This window comes from Mirounga angustirostris, unplaced genomic scaffold (assembly GCF_029215605.1).
Source record: "Mirounga angustirostris isolate CCGP_5_RB_7025 unplaced genomic scaffold, mMirAng1.0.hap1 SCAF_8, whole genome shotgun sequence".
NCBI classification, from domain to species: domain Eukaryota; kingdom Metazoa; phylum Chordata; class Mammalia; order Carnivora; family Phocidae; genus Mirounga; species Mirounga angustirostris.
The window spans coordinates 108,365,448-108,381,702 of NW_026991716.1; the positions used below are offsets into that span (position 1 = coordinate 108,365,448).

The following is a 16,255-nucleotide window of genomic DNA, read 5'->3' on the forward strand; positions in this document are numbered from 1 at the left end:
ATGCCATCCAGGTGCCCCTTCATGGAAAGACTTGTTGCCCAGCTGCTGGGAGTGCAGTCAGAACTCCAGCTGTTGGTTCCATTTAGTTGGCCTCAGGTGTAGATGGTGATTGCCTCACTTGAGATCATGCCCTTTTCTGGAAGCCTGCATCTTCTACCCAAACAACCAAGGGGAGTGATGTAGGAGGATAAAGAATGGAAGCCAATCTGGGACAAAGCTGATGGGCAGTTCTGACTACAGAGCTCTGTGACAAATGGACTGAGATTTTGTCAGCCCTGCTTTGCAATTTGACTTCTCCCTTGGTCCAGTTCTGCTGCCACCTATTCTTTTCATAGCTGTTGGTCCCTGATAAAGACCTTGTACTCCAATTCCATTTCAGCAGCTGCTTCCAGAGAACATAACTTGGAATACACCCACTATGTACTCAATAAATGTCTGACAACTGAAGGGATGACCGAAGTAGTAAGAGTTAAGGAGCATTTTTAAAGATTCTTTTCCCCACCAAAAAATGTTCTCATTATCTGGTGACTGAGATTCTCCAATTAGAAGTTATTCCTTTGTCTTAGTGTTTCTGCCCTTGTAAATACTCATGAGGTAAATAGCATATTGAACTTATTGTACACTTACACCATAATGTAAAGAAAGTCCTGAAAGCATTTTCTGACATTCTGGTAGAAGTGAGAGAGAAAAAGCCTGGGTACACTAATCAAAAAGCATCAACACAAGTGTCTATAAACAAATGGATGGATAAAGAAGATGTGGTATATATATACCACACACACACACACACACACACACACACACACTGAATATTACTCAGTCATAAAAAAGATGAGATCTTGCCATATGCAACAACATGGATGGACTTAGAGGGTGTTATGCTGAGTGAAATAAGTCAAAGAAAGAAGATACCATATGATTTCACTTACATGTGGAAACTAAAAAACCAAAGGAATAAACAAACGAAAAGCAGAAACAGACCCATAAATAATACAGAGAACAAACTGATAGTTGCCAGAGGGAAGGGGGATATGAGATGGGCAAAATGGGTGAAGGGGAGTGTGAGATACAGGCTTCCAGTTATGGAATGAATAAGTCATATGGATACAAGGTATGGTCAATGGTACTGTCATAGTGTTGTATGGTGACAGATGGTAGCCATACCTGTGGTAAGCACAGCATAAGGTATGGATTTGTGGAATCACTATGTTGGGCACCTGAAACTAATGTAACATTGCGTGTCAACTATACTTCAATTAAAAAAAAAAAAAGAGTATCAAGAACTAAGTGCCTGGATACAATTCTCATTCTACCAACTTCCTAGCTATGCGTCCTTGGACAAATCCCTTAGCCTTATTGTGCCTCAGTTTTTGTATCTATAAAAGGGAAATAATAAATGTAACTACCTCAAAGGGTTGTGAGAATTAAATGAGTTAAAACAGCAAAATATTTTGACAAGGAAATGACATGAAGTAGAGCACTGAATAACTATTAGCTATTTCTAGTACTAAGGTCATACTTTTGCTATTGAGCAGGCCTAGCCATACCTAGACATTAAATATTAAGTTGAAGAAAATGAAGAAGAAAAAAGTGAGTAAAACAGGATTATACAAGTATAACTAATAATACAGTCATATTAATGTAATATTTTTCCATCACATTCATCTCCAACCCAGCCTGGGATATGGGTTTCTATGAACTCTTTGTATATATTTTCATTCCTTGTATTACCACCTTACTTTATAACGACCTGTCCTTGTGTCTATTACCACTCTCACCTCTTCATTGTAAGGTACTCAACAGTAAACTATTCCATCTTATTCATCCTTATCTCCCCTTTCCATCCACCCATTCATTTATTTCTCCATTCATTAAACAAATATTATGTGCATTTCATCAGTGTTTTTTTTTTTTGAAATAAAACAAGAAACAAAATTTCTGTTCTCTTGGAGCTTATGTGTTGCCAATTTACACAGCAATAATAAAACAAATATCCAGCATATTATCCAATGAAAGGTATTATAACGAATTACCCAGTGCTGAGCTCAGAGTTGGTTTTCAGTAAATAATTTTTGAATTAATGCATTTATGCAAAAGACAAAAAAAGAGCCAAAAGGCAAATAAAAGACATTTTCATTGTTCTTTCTGCTCAATTCAAAATGGAAGAGCTGTATAGGACACAGATGACTGGGACAGGAGATACTTTTTTTGTCTTCTGCAGCTCAGCCATTCAGAGGTTGAGCAAAGTAAAGCCAACACAGTAGAGCTAGAGAACCATGGAAGTCATTTAAAGGCGAACATTATCTTCTTATGTATGTTACCTTGGTGCTGCTTGATGTGAATTTTCATTCTCACGCATTTTTCACTCCTTTAGTGATAGAAAGATGCCATCATACCAGCAAAAAGAAGCTTAAGCTTTTCAGTGAGTGTCTGTGTTAATTATTATTATCATTATCACTATCATCATCATTATTACAACAGACAAGTATTATCTACCCATTTTAAGTCACCATGGTACCATTGTCACTCTGTCATCCCCCAGGCTACTTCTCCTTTGTATATTATTGTTTTGAATACTTCTTTAAGATGAAATGAAAATGGCACGTCCACTTTCATATGCAATGATTTGCCACCTCAAAATCTCTTTGGTCAACTGAAGGAAAATATCCTCTACAATTGAGGATAGTTAAATAATATTAAATTGTTTCAAGATACTTTCAATCTCTTCTTATAAATACCTTGATCTATAGAGGCTTTTCACTTCTCCCTTAATGTCTGTCCTCTAAGAATGGCCTTAAAATCTGAAGACATTTTTTAAAACCGCAGTGCATGGGTCTCTATTCAAAAAAATGCTGTCTTGGTGATCACTGATTTGTAATATAGCTTGAAATTGGGCAACGTGATTCCCCCAGCTTTGTTTTTCTTTTTCAACATCTCCTTGGCGATTCGGGGTCTTTTCTGATTCCATACAAACTTTAGGATTGTTTGTTCCAGGACTTTGAAAAATGTCATTGGAATTTCGATCGGGATGGCATTGAAGGTATAGATTGTTCTGGGTAGCATAGACATTTTAACAATGTTTATTCTTCCGATCCATGAGCATGGAATATTTTTCCATCTTTTTGTGTCTTCTTCAATTTCTTTCATGAGTGTTTTGTAGTTCCTAGAGTATAGATCTTTTACCTCTTTGGTTAGGTTTATTCCGAGGTATCTTATGGTTTTTGGTGCTATTGTAAATGGAATCGTTTCTTTAATTTCTTGTTACAGATTTGACATTAGATTGTCTTATCCAAAGTAGTTTTTTTACATGTATATGCAAAGTAGATAACATTGGAAGAAGGAAAAAATCACTCTGAAGACTTTGTGCACCCCCATACTGCTTTGTTCTCCCTGTTGGGATGGTGGCTGGTTATGCTTTTTTGTCATCTTATTCATCCTTAAAATCCTGTCCAACTCCCTAAATCCATTCTCTATCATGACCATACTACCACTCCCCTGCAATTTCCTATCCACCCAATATTCCTTTTCACCAATGCACATTTTTACTCCCCCTTCTGATACCAGGTTTTGAAAGGAGAAAAAATATATTTCTTAACTCTGTACTCTTATTTAAAATCTCGTCCCTCTTCTCCTTGTTCTCACACTCACCATGTCTCCAGCTCACCTCTGACCTCCACACCTCCCCAGCAATTTCATCACTAACTTGGCCTGAGTCAGAGGAATGATTCATGGAATCATAAAATTCAGGGTGGAAGAGACCTTAAAGGTCAGCTAATTCAACCACTCAACTGAGTGGAAAAACCAGCTCTCATTTTCATTCTTTCTTCCCTGATTTTCCAAACGCAATTGCAAACATAAGAACAGTGTCTCTAGTTGTCACAGAACTTCCTGCTTTGTATATCCCTTCTCTCTGGGATAACTTAGGCAGAGTCCTGTCAATAGTAGACAATGGGTTACAGATGAGGAAACCTGCAATCCTCTGAATATTGAGTTGGCCACTCTTTCAAAAAGTTTGAACAAAAGGTGAGCATATTTATTTCACTTACTCCATTTATAACATGAAACAACTATTATTCCCAGAAGATATAAACAGATAATTAATCAAAAAAGATATAAAAATGGCCCATAAATATATTAAAATATAATAACTTCATTCATAGTAAATAAATGTCAATTAAGACTACAATGAGATAATATTTATCATATGGCAAAAAATTAAAGCAGGCACTCTCACACATTGCCAGTGGTATGTACAAAACATTTATGGACAGGGATGTGTGATATCTCACAAAATTACATATGTGTCTGCCTTTTGAGCCAGCAATTCCACTTGTAGGAATTTACCCTGAAAATACACCTCCAAAAATACAAAAATATATCTGTACAATATTATTTAGATTATTCATTGCTGTATTGTTTATAATTTTTAAATATTGGAAACCTTTATGCCCATTTATAGGAGAGCAGTTGAATAAACTCTGGTGCATACACACAATGGAATACCATGCAACTGTAAGAAAGAATAAGATCTATGAACCAATACAGATTGCTCTCCAGGATGTACTATTAAATAAAGAAAGAAAAATATATCTATATGAAGTTATTTTGGCAAGAAAAGAGAGAGATTTAGAAAATATACATGTATCTACTCATTTGTGCATAAAGAAACAGAGCAGGATAAAACAGAAACCAGTAAGACTGTTGAAAAGAATAAAACAAATGTGGGAAATCATACCACTTTTTATATAATCTTGACTTGTGGAAATGTTAATGCTTCATATACTCAAGAAAACAAGGATGAGGGGGGAAAACTGAAAAAATGAAATATAAACAGAAACAAACAAATGAGCCAAATGAGAGGGAGAACGAACTCAAATAACTTGTAAGTGGAATAGTTGGACTATATCCCTTCAAGCTAAAAACAAAAAGTGTTAACAATTACTGAAGTTCAATCAGTAGAGTTTTCTTTTTCTCATAGACATATAGATTGGCATTTCTGAAACTACTTTCTGCATATTCTAGTATTAAGCAAATAAGTCAATATACTATGGTCAATGGGAGCCAGTTTTCTTGCTGACAAAGAAGAGAATTGCAAATGTGGAAAGGAGAAAGGTCTGAATAATCCCTGTAGCTTTCCCAGCTCTGTCAGCTGAGATCTAAAAGCAATGACACCCCTTTTCCATTTATAAAACAAAACAGGTTTGGGACAGGGAAAGTACCACTTGGGTGGGAGAAAATAAGAATGATAGGGATATATCAAAAGGATAAAGAAGCCAGCTTGAAGGACTTCTCATTAGTCAAATCTTGGAAATCTGGACATCAAAATGATAAAGACAGTAACTTATATCCTATTGAATAAAATAAGAATCATGAGTCCATAGTGATATGCACACACACACACACACATATATACATACACACACATATATATACATACATAACGTAAGAAGAGAAATCTCTTCTTTTTTTAATTTGTCAGAGAGAGAGAGCACAAGCAGGAGATGCTGCAGGCAGAGGGGGAAGCAGGCTCCCCACTGAGCAAGGAGCCTGATGCGGGACTTGATCCCAGGAATCTGGGATCATGACCTGAGCCAAAGGCAGATGCTTAACTGACTGAGCCACCAAGGCCTCCCAAGAAAGTCCTTCTTTTTTTTTTTAAAAGCTTTTATTTATTTGAGAGAGAGAGAATGAGAGAGAGTGAGTACATGAGAGGGGGGAGGGTTAGAGGAAGAAGCAGGCTCCTAGCTGAGCAGGGAGCCCGATGCGGGACTTGATCCAGGGACTCCAGGATCATGAGCTGAGCCGAAGGCAGTCGCTTAACCAACTGAGCCACCCAGGCGCCCGAAAGCCCTTCTTTACAGTGCAAAAGCAACTAGTAAATATAGAAGAAATGATGTACAGGGAAAGTCACTGTTTAGCGACTGTCATTGAAATAATTGCTTCAGGCAAGTATCATCAATGGACAGTAAACTAGTATGTATCAATTTGAAGAGCCATCAGTTATCTATATAGTCTCAAAGTTTCTCCCTTAAGATATTTATTAATTACAATGAAAAAAAGTAGTAACGTTTTAGCGCAGAATGATGCACTGAAAAGGACACAGCACCTCTCCTAGGTTTTTCCTGCTGAAAATGTATAACCTGAATCTAATCATGAGGAAGCATCAGACAAATTCAAATTAAGGAACATTTTGTAATATAACTGGCTGTGCACTTCAAAATGTCAGTGTCATAAAATATGAAACAAAATTGAAGAACTATTCCAGGTGACAGGAGACTAAACAATGCAATGTGAGATCCAGCAGCTTTTTTTTTGTTGCTGTTCTGTTTGGTTGGTTGGTTGGTTGGTTGGTTGGTTGGTTGGTTGGTTGCTTTCTATAAAGAGAATTACTTGGACAATTTGAAAAATCTGTCTGTATATTAAGTAATAATTTATATCAATGTTAATTTCCTGACTTTGATGATTCTATTTGTTATGTAAGGAATCTCCTTGATTTTAGGGTGTACACTTGAAATATTTAGGGGTAAGTTGCATCATATCTGCAACTTTCAATGTTAATCTTTTTGAGAATCTTTTAGGTGAAGGGTATCTTTTGAAATCTTCTTGCAACTTTTCTATAAGTCTGAAAGTATGTTAAAATAAAAACATACAAGAAAAAAAACTATTATCCTTATGTGGTTGATCTCTCCATTACTTATTGAGCATCTATCATGTGCTCTCTCCTCTACTTCATCTTCTGTTCTATTCTACAGCATCTTCCACCCACTCATCCTGGTAACAAAATTGAGAGTTTGGGTAGAGTGGGCAACCTTTGATTCTCCTAACTCTCAGATGTGAAAAACAGATATATTTCCATTTTTGCTCAAAAATCCATCCTTCACACACAATAGTAGTTGTTATAGGTACATATGTTGCTCTCATTATGTCACCTACCAAAAGTGGCTGCAAGAATATGATGTGGGACATTTGGACCAATTCCAACCCTTTTCTATAAATCTGTTCTAAAGCAAGAATACTCAAACACCTATATAGTAGGTCCAAAGAAGCCTAGGGGAGACTAAAATAGGTACATTTGTACTTTTTAAAATTATCTATACACTTGAAGATGAGTTTGTGTAGTATATTTAAGTTGTGCAAATGTGTGTGACTCATGTGTTCATGTATTCATCAGAAGGCCTTTATGGAAAACTAGTACTTGCCAAGTTTTATGGGTACATTCTATAGATTCCAAAGCTAAAGGAAATGTTCCTGGCACAAAAACAGACACATAAATCAATGGAACAAAATAGAGAGCCCAGAAATGGACCCTCAACTCTATGGTCAACTCATCTTCGACAAAGCAGGAAAGAATGTCCAGTGGAACAAAGACAGTCTCTTCAACAAATGGTGTTGGGAAAATTGGACAGCCACATGCAGAAGAATGAAACTGGACCATTTGCTTACACCACACACAAAAATAGACCCAAAATGGTTCAAAAACCTCAATGTGAGACAGGAGTCCATCAAAATCCTAAAGGAGAACACAGGCAGCAACCTCTTCGACCTCAGCTGCAGCAACTTCTTCCTAGAAAAATCGCCAAAGGCAAGGGAAGCAAGGGCAAAAATGAACTATTGGGACTTCATCAAGATAAAAAGCTTTTGCACAGCAAAGGAAACAGTCAACAAAACCAAAAGACAACTGACAGAATGGGAGAAGATATTTGCAAATGACATAGCAGATAAAGGGCTAGTATCCAAAATCTATAAAGAGCTTATTAAACTCAACACCCAAAGAACAAATGATCCAATCAAGAAATGGGCAGAAGACATGAACAGACATTTTTCCAAAGAAGACATCCAAATGGCCAACAGACACACGAAAAAGTGCTCAACATCGCTCGGCATCAGGGAAATCCAAATCAAAACCTCAATGAGATACCACCTCACACCAGTCAGAATGGCTAAAATTAACAAGTCAGGAATCGACAGATGTTGGAGAGGATGCAGAGAAAGGGGAACCCTCCTACACTGTTGGTGGGAATGCAAGCTGGTGTAGCCACTCTGAAAAACAGTATGGAGGTTCCTCAAAAAGTTGAAAATAGAGCTATCATACGATCCAGCAATTGCACCACTGGGTATTTACCCCAAAGATACAAATGTAGTGATCTGAAGGGGTACGTGCATCCCGATGTTTATAGCAGCAATGTCCACAATAGCCAAACTGTGGAAAGAGCCAAGATGCCCATCAACAGATGAATGGATAAAGAAGATGTGGTATATATATACAATGGAATATTATGCAGCCATCAAAAAGAATGAAATCTTGCCATTTACAACGACGTGGATGGAACTGAAGGGTATTATGCTGAGCGAAATAAGTCAATCAGAGAAAGACATGTATCATATGACCTCACTGATATGAGGAATTCTTAATCTCAGGAAACAAACTGAGGGTTGCTGAAGTGGTGGGGGGTGGGAGGGATGGGGTGGCTGGGTGATAGACATTGGGGAGGGTATGTGCTATGGTGAGCGCTGTGCATTGTGTAATACTGTTGAATCACAGACCTGTACCTCTGAAACAAATAATACATTATATGTTAAAAAACAAAAACAAAAAAGAAGATAGCGGGAGGGGAAGAATGAAGGGGGGGAAATCAGAGGGGGAGACGAACCATGAGAGACTATGGACTCTGAGAAACAAACAGGGTTCTAGAGGGGAGGGGGGTGGGGGGATGGGTTAGCCTGGTGATGGGTATTAAAGAGGGCACATTCTGCATGGAGCACTGGGTGTTCCAGCAAACAATGAATCATGGAACACTACATCAAAAACTAATGATGTAATGTATGGTGATCAACATAACATAATAATAAAAATAAATAAATAAAAATAAAGGAAATGTTCCTCTTCTGGAATAGTATTTTTAGGAAAGAACAATGTGGTAAGTGCTGTAATTGAAATATACACTATGTATTATGGGAAACCAAAGGAGAACACAATTAACTTCACAACAGTTGATATTAAATCACAGAAGCAAAAGTCAAAAAGCCATAAAAGACACCTGAGACACCTAACTGCTTTTGCTAGACTGACATCCTAAATCTTGTCAATGGTATTCCTGACCAGTGACCATAGAAAAGGCTGTAGTATCATCCCTTGCCTTGGAACTGACTCAGAGGCAGGAGCCAGGAAAAGGTGGGGCTACTGAGGCAGGGATAGAGTTGACCAGAGTGTCAGATCCCCTAGCCTTCCTCCTCTACCCATCCAGAGTGCCTCTACTTCCTATCTTTAAAATATAGACTTGCCACATAATATTTCATTTAACAAAAAGATAATGGTGCTAAAAAAATCCAACTGAGCATGAATTTTAGCACACAATTTCTCATATTGATGTGAGTGTGTGTGTGTGCGTGTGCGTTTCCAACTGATATGTAATCCTCTCAATACCAGGCATCTAGGTACACAAAAAGATTGCTCAAAGAGGCTGTGCTAACAACAGTTGGTTTCCATAAAAGGATAATTACTGCTGCCACATTCCTAAGAGTGAAATTCTGATACAACTTAAACATTCAGCAAATGGTTAGGTAAATGTTACACTGAGCCATATTATGAAAGGATTTTTTACAGAGGTAGATTTGTATGTGCTCATATAGAAGACTGTTCCAGATATATTGTCAAGTATACATACAATTTTATTAGCATTGCAATGCTAATGAAGTATGAATCTTGATTTACAAACTTAGATATGCAAGAAATGTAACTTTTAAAAAATAATAAACTTTCTGTTTTAACCTTACTTTTATGTGGTAATAGAAAATTAATTTCTGATATTGCATTTGAGTTCCAGGAAGGTTTATTTCGGCCAAGTTGTGGGTGAAAAGACAGCTCATCCCTGGTTTTGTCCTCTATCAGTTACTGGTATCCTAGGATCCATTCTTAACCTGTCTGGCCACCCATCTTCGGATCATGCCAATCATTTCTGTGTCTTTCCCTTCCTTAGTCTGTTCTCCCAGCTACTCCCATGCCCTTCCCATGAGTCATTCCATACATGCTAGGCTGTAGGAAATTCTGAGAGACTCTCCAAAGTCCAGTGGGTCTTATGTATCCATACAAGCAGTGTGTATTGGAGATTGTCTTAAGTCACAGGGAAAGTGGTAGAAAACTCACCCTTGTCATTGCCAGAAAGAGTGATTTATGGCTTTGTTCTTTTCCTAAGTTCCCAATTTGGCTTCATACTATTTCTTGTGTGGGCTTTTATTCCTGAATCTTGGCTAAACTCCTTAGGCTTAACCTATTGGCCTCAAAACAAAACAAAACAAAACAAAAAACAAAAACAAAAAACCCAAAACCTATTGGCCTCAAAAATATTGGGCAGTTGCATTTTCTGTCTATGTCCTCATTACTATAGTAATTGGTTATATACTCTTATTTGTAATAAACATGATGAGTACCCCTCCACTCAATGCCATTCATACAATCATAGGTACTATACTAAAAATCAACAGTAGAAGAAATACAAGAAGAGACCATCCCAGCATTAAGAAATATTGTTATTAGTGGGGCACCTGGGTGGCTCAGTCGGTTAAGCATCCAACTCTTGATTTCTGCTCAGGCCCTGATCTCAGGGTTGTGAGATCAAACCCTGCGTCCAGCTCCATGCTGGTATGGAGCCTGCTTAAGATTCTCTCCCTTTCCCTCTGCCCCTACCCCCTCTAAAAAAAAAAGAGAGACGGGGCGCCTGAGTGGCTCAGCTGGTTAAGCAATTGCCTTCGGCTCAGGTCATGATCCTGGAGTCCCGGGATCGAGTCCCGCATCGGGCTCCCTGCTCAGCGGGGAGTCTGCTCCTCCCTCTGACCCTCCCCCCTCTCATGCTCTCTCTCTCATTCTTTCTCTCAAATAAATAAAATCTTTAAAAAAAAAGAGAGAGAGAGAAGAAAGAAGTATTACTACTAGTAAAGTAAACCAAATGTTCTTTCTTGCAGTCAAAGAACTTTATGCCAAAAACTAAATTGTATATAGACTAACACCAAGCATTTATTATAAATTTTTGATATAACCCTGACCATAATTTCGACTATCTTTTTTATTAACACCTGATATTGAAATGTAAAAAAAGCAAGTTGAACTTCTCTTAGATTAAGTTTTTTAATTTTATAAATGTTCTCAAATATTAGTTATTAATAGACAATAAATAAAATACTGTATTACTATAAAAAGCTAGCTACCCCCATTGACATTTCTTTTCCTCCCAGGACTTGCCACCACCCCTGCCTGAGCATCTACCTAGAAAGCAGGCACAACGTCTCTACCTTCAAATTCCCTAAGCCTGCTTTTGTCCTGTCACTTTACTACCAAGTTCACTTGAGTTGGGGAGGCAGGACAGAAGACCTTCTTTCTCAGGACCCCACAAGGAAAGCTGTCTTATACAGTTTTGTAGTTTGAACACTCTAGAGAGATACTTGCTGTGGCATGAATAGGACTGAAATCTAGAAAGGCAAGACCCTTGGCATGGGGCCAAGGCTGCTGGAAGAAGGAAGGGCTTTTGTCTTTGTACAAAGGTGTTGCCAGATGTCTAAGCCACTGCCCCTAGGAAGGATCTACTCAACAAGGCACCTTATTGTAATTCATTCACCAAAATGTGCCCTTTTTCTAATTTTCAGAGAGAAGCAGCATAAGTTGCCAGAGGTCCTTTCTTCCTAAATCTCTCTCTTCTCCCAAGAGCTGAAATCTTTTGTTATCTACTCTTAAAAGCTCTAAGGCCTCTTCTGACTTATCATATATTCTTCCAAATCTCTTTTTATTCCCTGTGTCTTTCTCTTCCCTCAAGGACTAGAAACTCAAAATTAGAAACTCAAAAGTTCTTGACTTCCTTTTTTTAATGTATTCAGTTGGGTTATCTTTTCCTGAGGCAGTGAAGGCCGAATGTGCTAGCTGATGGAATGGGTGAAAGGCCAGGACCACCAGGAAATGCAGTGGAAAGAAAACCCCTCAGTTAATATTTCAAAATGTCATCTGCCATTGTGTGTGCATAGACTAGTTCTGGACGGCTACACACTTGTCTAAACTGTTAGCAGTAATTCCTCTCAGGAATGAAATTTGGAGATGAGACCCATATTTTTTGCTATGTAAATTTCTGCATTTGCAGTGTTTTTACAGGAGCTTATGTGACTTCTGCACATTTTTTTTGAAAGGCAAACTTTTTTAAAACCGGAGGAAAAAGGCTCCAGTGTACTTTCAGTGATGGTATTCAGAATGACAATTTGTTTGTTCTTGCTTCTCATGAGTGTTTTGCAGTACATCCACCTCTCTATGTCAGAGTAAACTATTTTTAAGTTCTTACATACTGTTTGTAATTCTCACATTAATGTGAGTTGCGGAAATGGCAGTACTAATCGATGGAAATAACATGGACTAAAATGTACATAATTTACATAATTCAGTATGATTTACTTCCCAGGTCCCACAATGGAATGCCAATTTCCCATTTCCTTTTTGCAGATGAGGAAGGGCCAGTACTTAACAGATAACAAGAGTAAGTCCCAAAGGGTGGCCCAAAGGAACAGAGCTGAGAGAGCTGGGACCAAAGCTCTAGTCCCCTAGATTCCAATCCAATGTTATTTCTATTACAGAATGTGCTTTCTCAGTTTGGGCTACTTCTTTCCTTTAGTGACATAGAGAGAATGGTGAGCAGAGGCGGATTTACAGGAATGAGGTTTAAGCTTTAAGCGCCTAGTTTGCGTGGGCCTTTTCTGAGGTCCTGGGAGGGCCACAGCATTAGGTTCATATGGGCACATGATTTTGTAAAATGTGCACAGTAATTTTTTTTTTAACAGCAATTGGTTAAGGCCACTGTCTCTTTCCTCTCCAGGTTCCCCTCATGCTAGGTGGTACTCGGTAGCCTTGTACCTTTTGAGGATATGAGTTAAGGAGCAGTTGATTAAGTTGGGATACACACAATTTCAGTACATTGTCATTTATATGGTTCACAGTTAAGTTCCATGAAAATTATTGACAGCTAGCTATCCCAGTGTAGGGACAGATTCTAAGAATACCCTTACTGCCCATTGTGTCAATTCTCCTGGTTTCTTGACACAAAGGTGCAGAGCCAGAGGCTGATTATTACATGACAGCATATGGTGGTGGAGGTAGGAATTACAGAGCCAGAAACTAATCTGTAGAAAATTCTTCCAATCATCAAGTGCATAAAATTTTAACAGAGGGTTTTGTTCCCATCAAGATCTAATCAAAACAAATGCTTTCTCCTCTCAGGAATATATTTGAGAATACAGTATATACAATTATAAAAGCTCCACACTTTTCATAGTTTATGGTAGTTGTTGAAACAGAATATTTCAGAATTGCTAGGTTTGAAGGGAAGAAACCTGTAACTATACTAAAAATAGAGCAGGTCTGTAACAGTTCAACAGCATGACAAGAGGTTTTCCCCAATTGACAACAGTTGACAGCAGTTTGCATGTCATTACAAATAATGATGGCATTAAAGTTTTATAAACTAAAAATAATTTTTTAAAACATTCAATCAACACTAGAGCAAATTATCTTTCTATTCTGTCTACAGGACATAAAATTGATTCTTAGTAAAGAAGTAGTCAAAAAAAAAAAGCAGTCAGACTACACAGCCAAAACAATATTCTAAGTATTATAGAAGTGTGGCAGACAAATAATTGATTTAAAATTGCTCTTTCTGGGCTTTTTTTTAAGTTTTATTTATTTAAGTAATCTCTACACCCAACATGGGGCTTGCACTCACAAGCCCAAGATCAAGAGTCATATGCTCTTCTGACTGAGCCAGCCAGACACCCTTACTCTTTTTAGATTTTTGTTTTGCATTTGTGACTTTGTGACCTTTTATAAACATATAATTTGTGTGATCTTTTTGTACCTGATTTCATACTTTTTTTTTTTTGAAAGAAAGCCCCTCTGCGTATGCTTCAGAAAGCTATTAAACTCAGATTCACCACTGATGGTGAACATAGTTTTAGATTTTCTTTTGATGCTTGCCTCTAGCAGCTTCGTTAATCCCTGCATTTTACTGAGTTCCCATCCCACTTCTTTCTAATTCTCTCCCTCATCCTTGAAGGTAACATGCACAGAAGCCTTCCCAAGATACCTAGTTAGAATTAATTGTTCTTTGTTTCAATTTCCATAGCAGCCAGTATTTAATCTCTGTCATCATACTTACCAGAACCTGCTCTGGATTAATTTATTCATCAAATATAACTTGAGGACCAATTATATGCTAGGTTCTGTGCTGGGTCTCAGTACCTCCCTTAGACCAGGATTTGCACAGGTCCCTGTATTTTAGAAGGCCGTCCAGCCACTCCCCTCCAAATGGGCAAAAGGTCTGCAAGGCGAAGGGGGCGTGCTCATCCAGAACCCTGATCTCCTTCCCTAGATCATGTCTCAGGTACCCGGGACTCCAGAATTCCTAGCTTAAATCCAGAGTCCACTTCTGTGTGGGCTTCTTCCACTGGCCCTTCCTCCAGAGGGCCAACTTACCTCTGGGATGCTCACTCCAAGGGCCAAGGAGAAGCTGCTATTGAAGTGGGAGAAAGAATGCACAGAGCTTGGGTATAAAGCTGGTGTGTCCATACACATGCATGTCATCTCACAAAGGTAGGAGCTGTAACGGGAAAAGAAAGGAGCAAGCTAGTAGCTCCATTTGTATTCATGCCCGGGACCCTACAAATGTCAATTATGGCCCTGCTAAGACTGTAGTTGAATGTCTATATCTTGTTTTTATCCCAGAGATTCCTAAACTGTCTCTGTAAGTTTTTTTCATGGTATAACTAGGACAAAAGAAACAGTTCCACTTATTAAATAATTAGGTCCAAACAACTTACTAGTAATAATTCACACTGTGTCTGACAGATGTCATATTGTTTCCCTCAAAAATGTCAAGTATCCTGTAGCTACCTGTGAATTTGTTACAGATACTTGGGGTACCTTAGTGCATAGTTCAAGAATCATGCTTTATCCACTAGATTATGAGCTTCTTTGGAAAAGATGTTGTATCTCATTCATCATGGAAAACTGTCTCTTTCAAAGATGACCACATTCTCAGTCCCACATGCTTTTCTAGAAACTTACCACTCCCTCAATGAGACACAAATCTAATTCTCTTCCCCTTGAATTTGGAGGGACTGGGGACTCACTTGTAATCAACAGAAAGTAGCAGCAATGACACTGTTTGATTTGAAAGGTTAGGTCATAAAAGGTGATTAATTTCTACCTTGTTAGCCAGAACATTTGCTCTGAGCTGCCATGTAAGCAACCCAACTGTCTTGAGGTCATCATGCTGCAAGGAAGTTCAAACTAGCCCACGCAGAGACACCGCATGGATAAGCCCAGAAGCTACTTCAAGGAAGATAAAGTCCTCAGTTCCTCCAACCCCCTGCTCTCTCAGCTCTGACCACTACCTTAGTGCAACCACAAGAGATAGCCAATGCCACCACCACCCATCTGAGGCCTTCCTGAATTCCCGTCCCACAGAATCTGTGATCCTAATAAAATGACTGCTGTTATTTTAAGCCATCAGTTTTGGGTGATTTCTTAGGCAGCAATGGTAACTAGAAAACTCTTTTTCTTTTTCTTTTCTTTTTTTTGGGGGGGGGGGCCTTAACAGCATAGTATTTTAAGATTTTATTTATTTATTTGAGAGAGAGAGACAGAGATAACAAGAGAGAGCAGGAGCGGAGAGGAGAGGGAGAAGCAGGCTCCCCGCTGAGCAGGGCTCCATCCCAGGACCCCGGGATCATGACCTGAGCCAAAGGCAGATGCTTAACCAACTGAGCTACCCCGGCATCCCAGCAGCACAGTATTTTGAGTACTTTGGAGGTTCAGTAAATGCTGATCAAATTGAATATAAAAATGAAAATCTCAATATATGGATTAATCTAAATTTCAGTGATGATTGAAAAGAACAAAATTATAGATGTATATGTTGAAAAATATGGGAACTTTGGTTAGATGTATAGTGATGCCAGAGCAAACCATGGATATCAGGGTTTGAGTTTTTTCAGAGTTTTCATAAATCCCTTAGATGAGTCTGTTTCCTTGCCTTTTGTTTTTGTCCCCTCAAAGGGCAGGGAAAGAATTCTAAATGCTCATTTGCAAACTTGCTATAACATGAGGTCACCATAGGGGTTGTACATGCTGAATTTTCCATTCTAGTTAATTGAGGATTTTAATTAGTCAATTCAGACTAAGCAAGGTACTACTATAATTGGTGGATTCCAAAGGCAGCCATCTGTTCCC

The 16,255-nt window shown here is 38.3% G+C and overlaps 1 long non-coding RNA gene and 1 pseudogene across 1 annotated transcript in view; one reads left to right on the top strand and one right to left on the bottom strand.

Moving 5' to 3' along the window:
- LOC135365612 (uncharacterized) overlaps positions 1-16,255 on the bottom strand; it is a 224,384-nt gene that overhangs the window by 191,463 nt on the left and 16,666 nt on the right. The window contains exon 4 of the long non-coding RNA XR_010413756.1: positions 14,498-14,621. This is a non-coding gene — a long non-coding RNA (uncharacterized LOC135365612). The remainder of the gene's footprint in view (positions 1-14,497; positions 14,622-16,255) is intronic.
- LOC123836514 (phosphatidylinositol N-acetylglucosaminyltransferase subunit P-like) lies at positions 1,046-10,985 on the top strand (annotated as a pseudogene).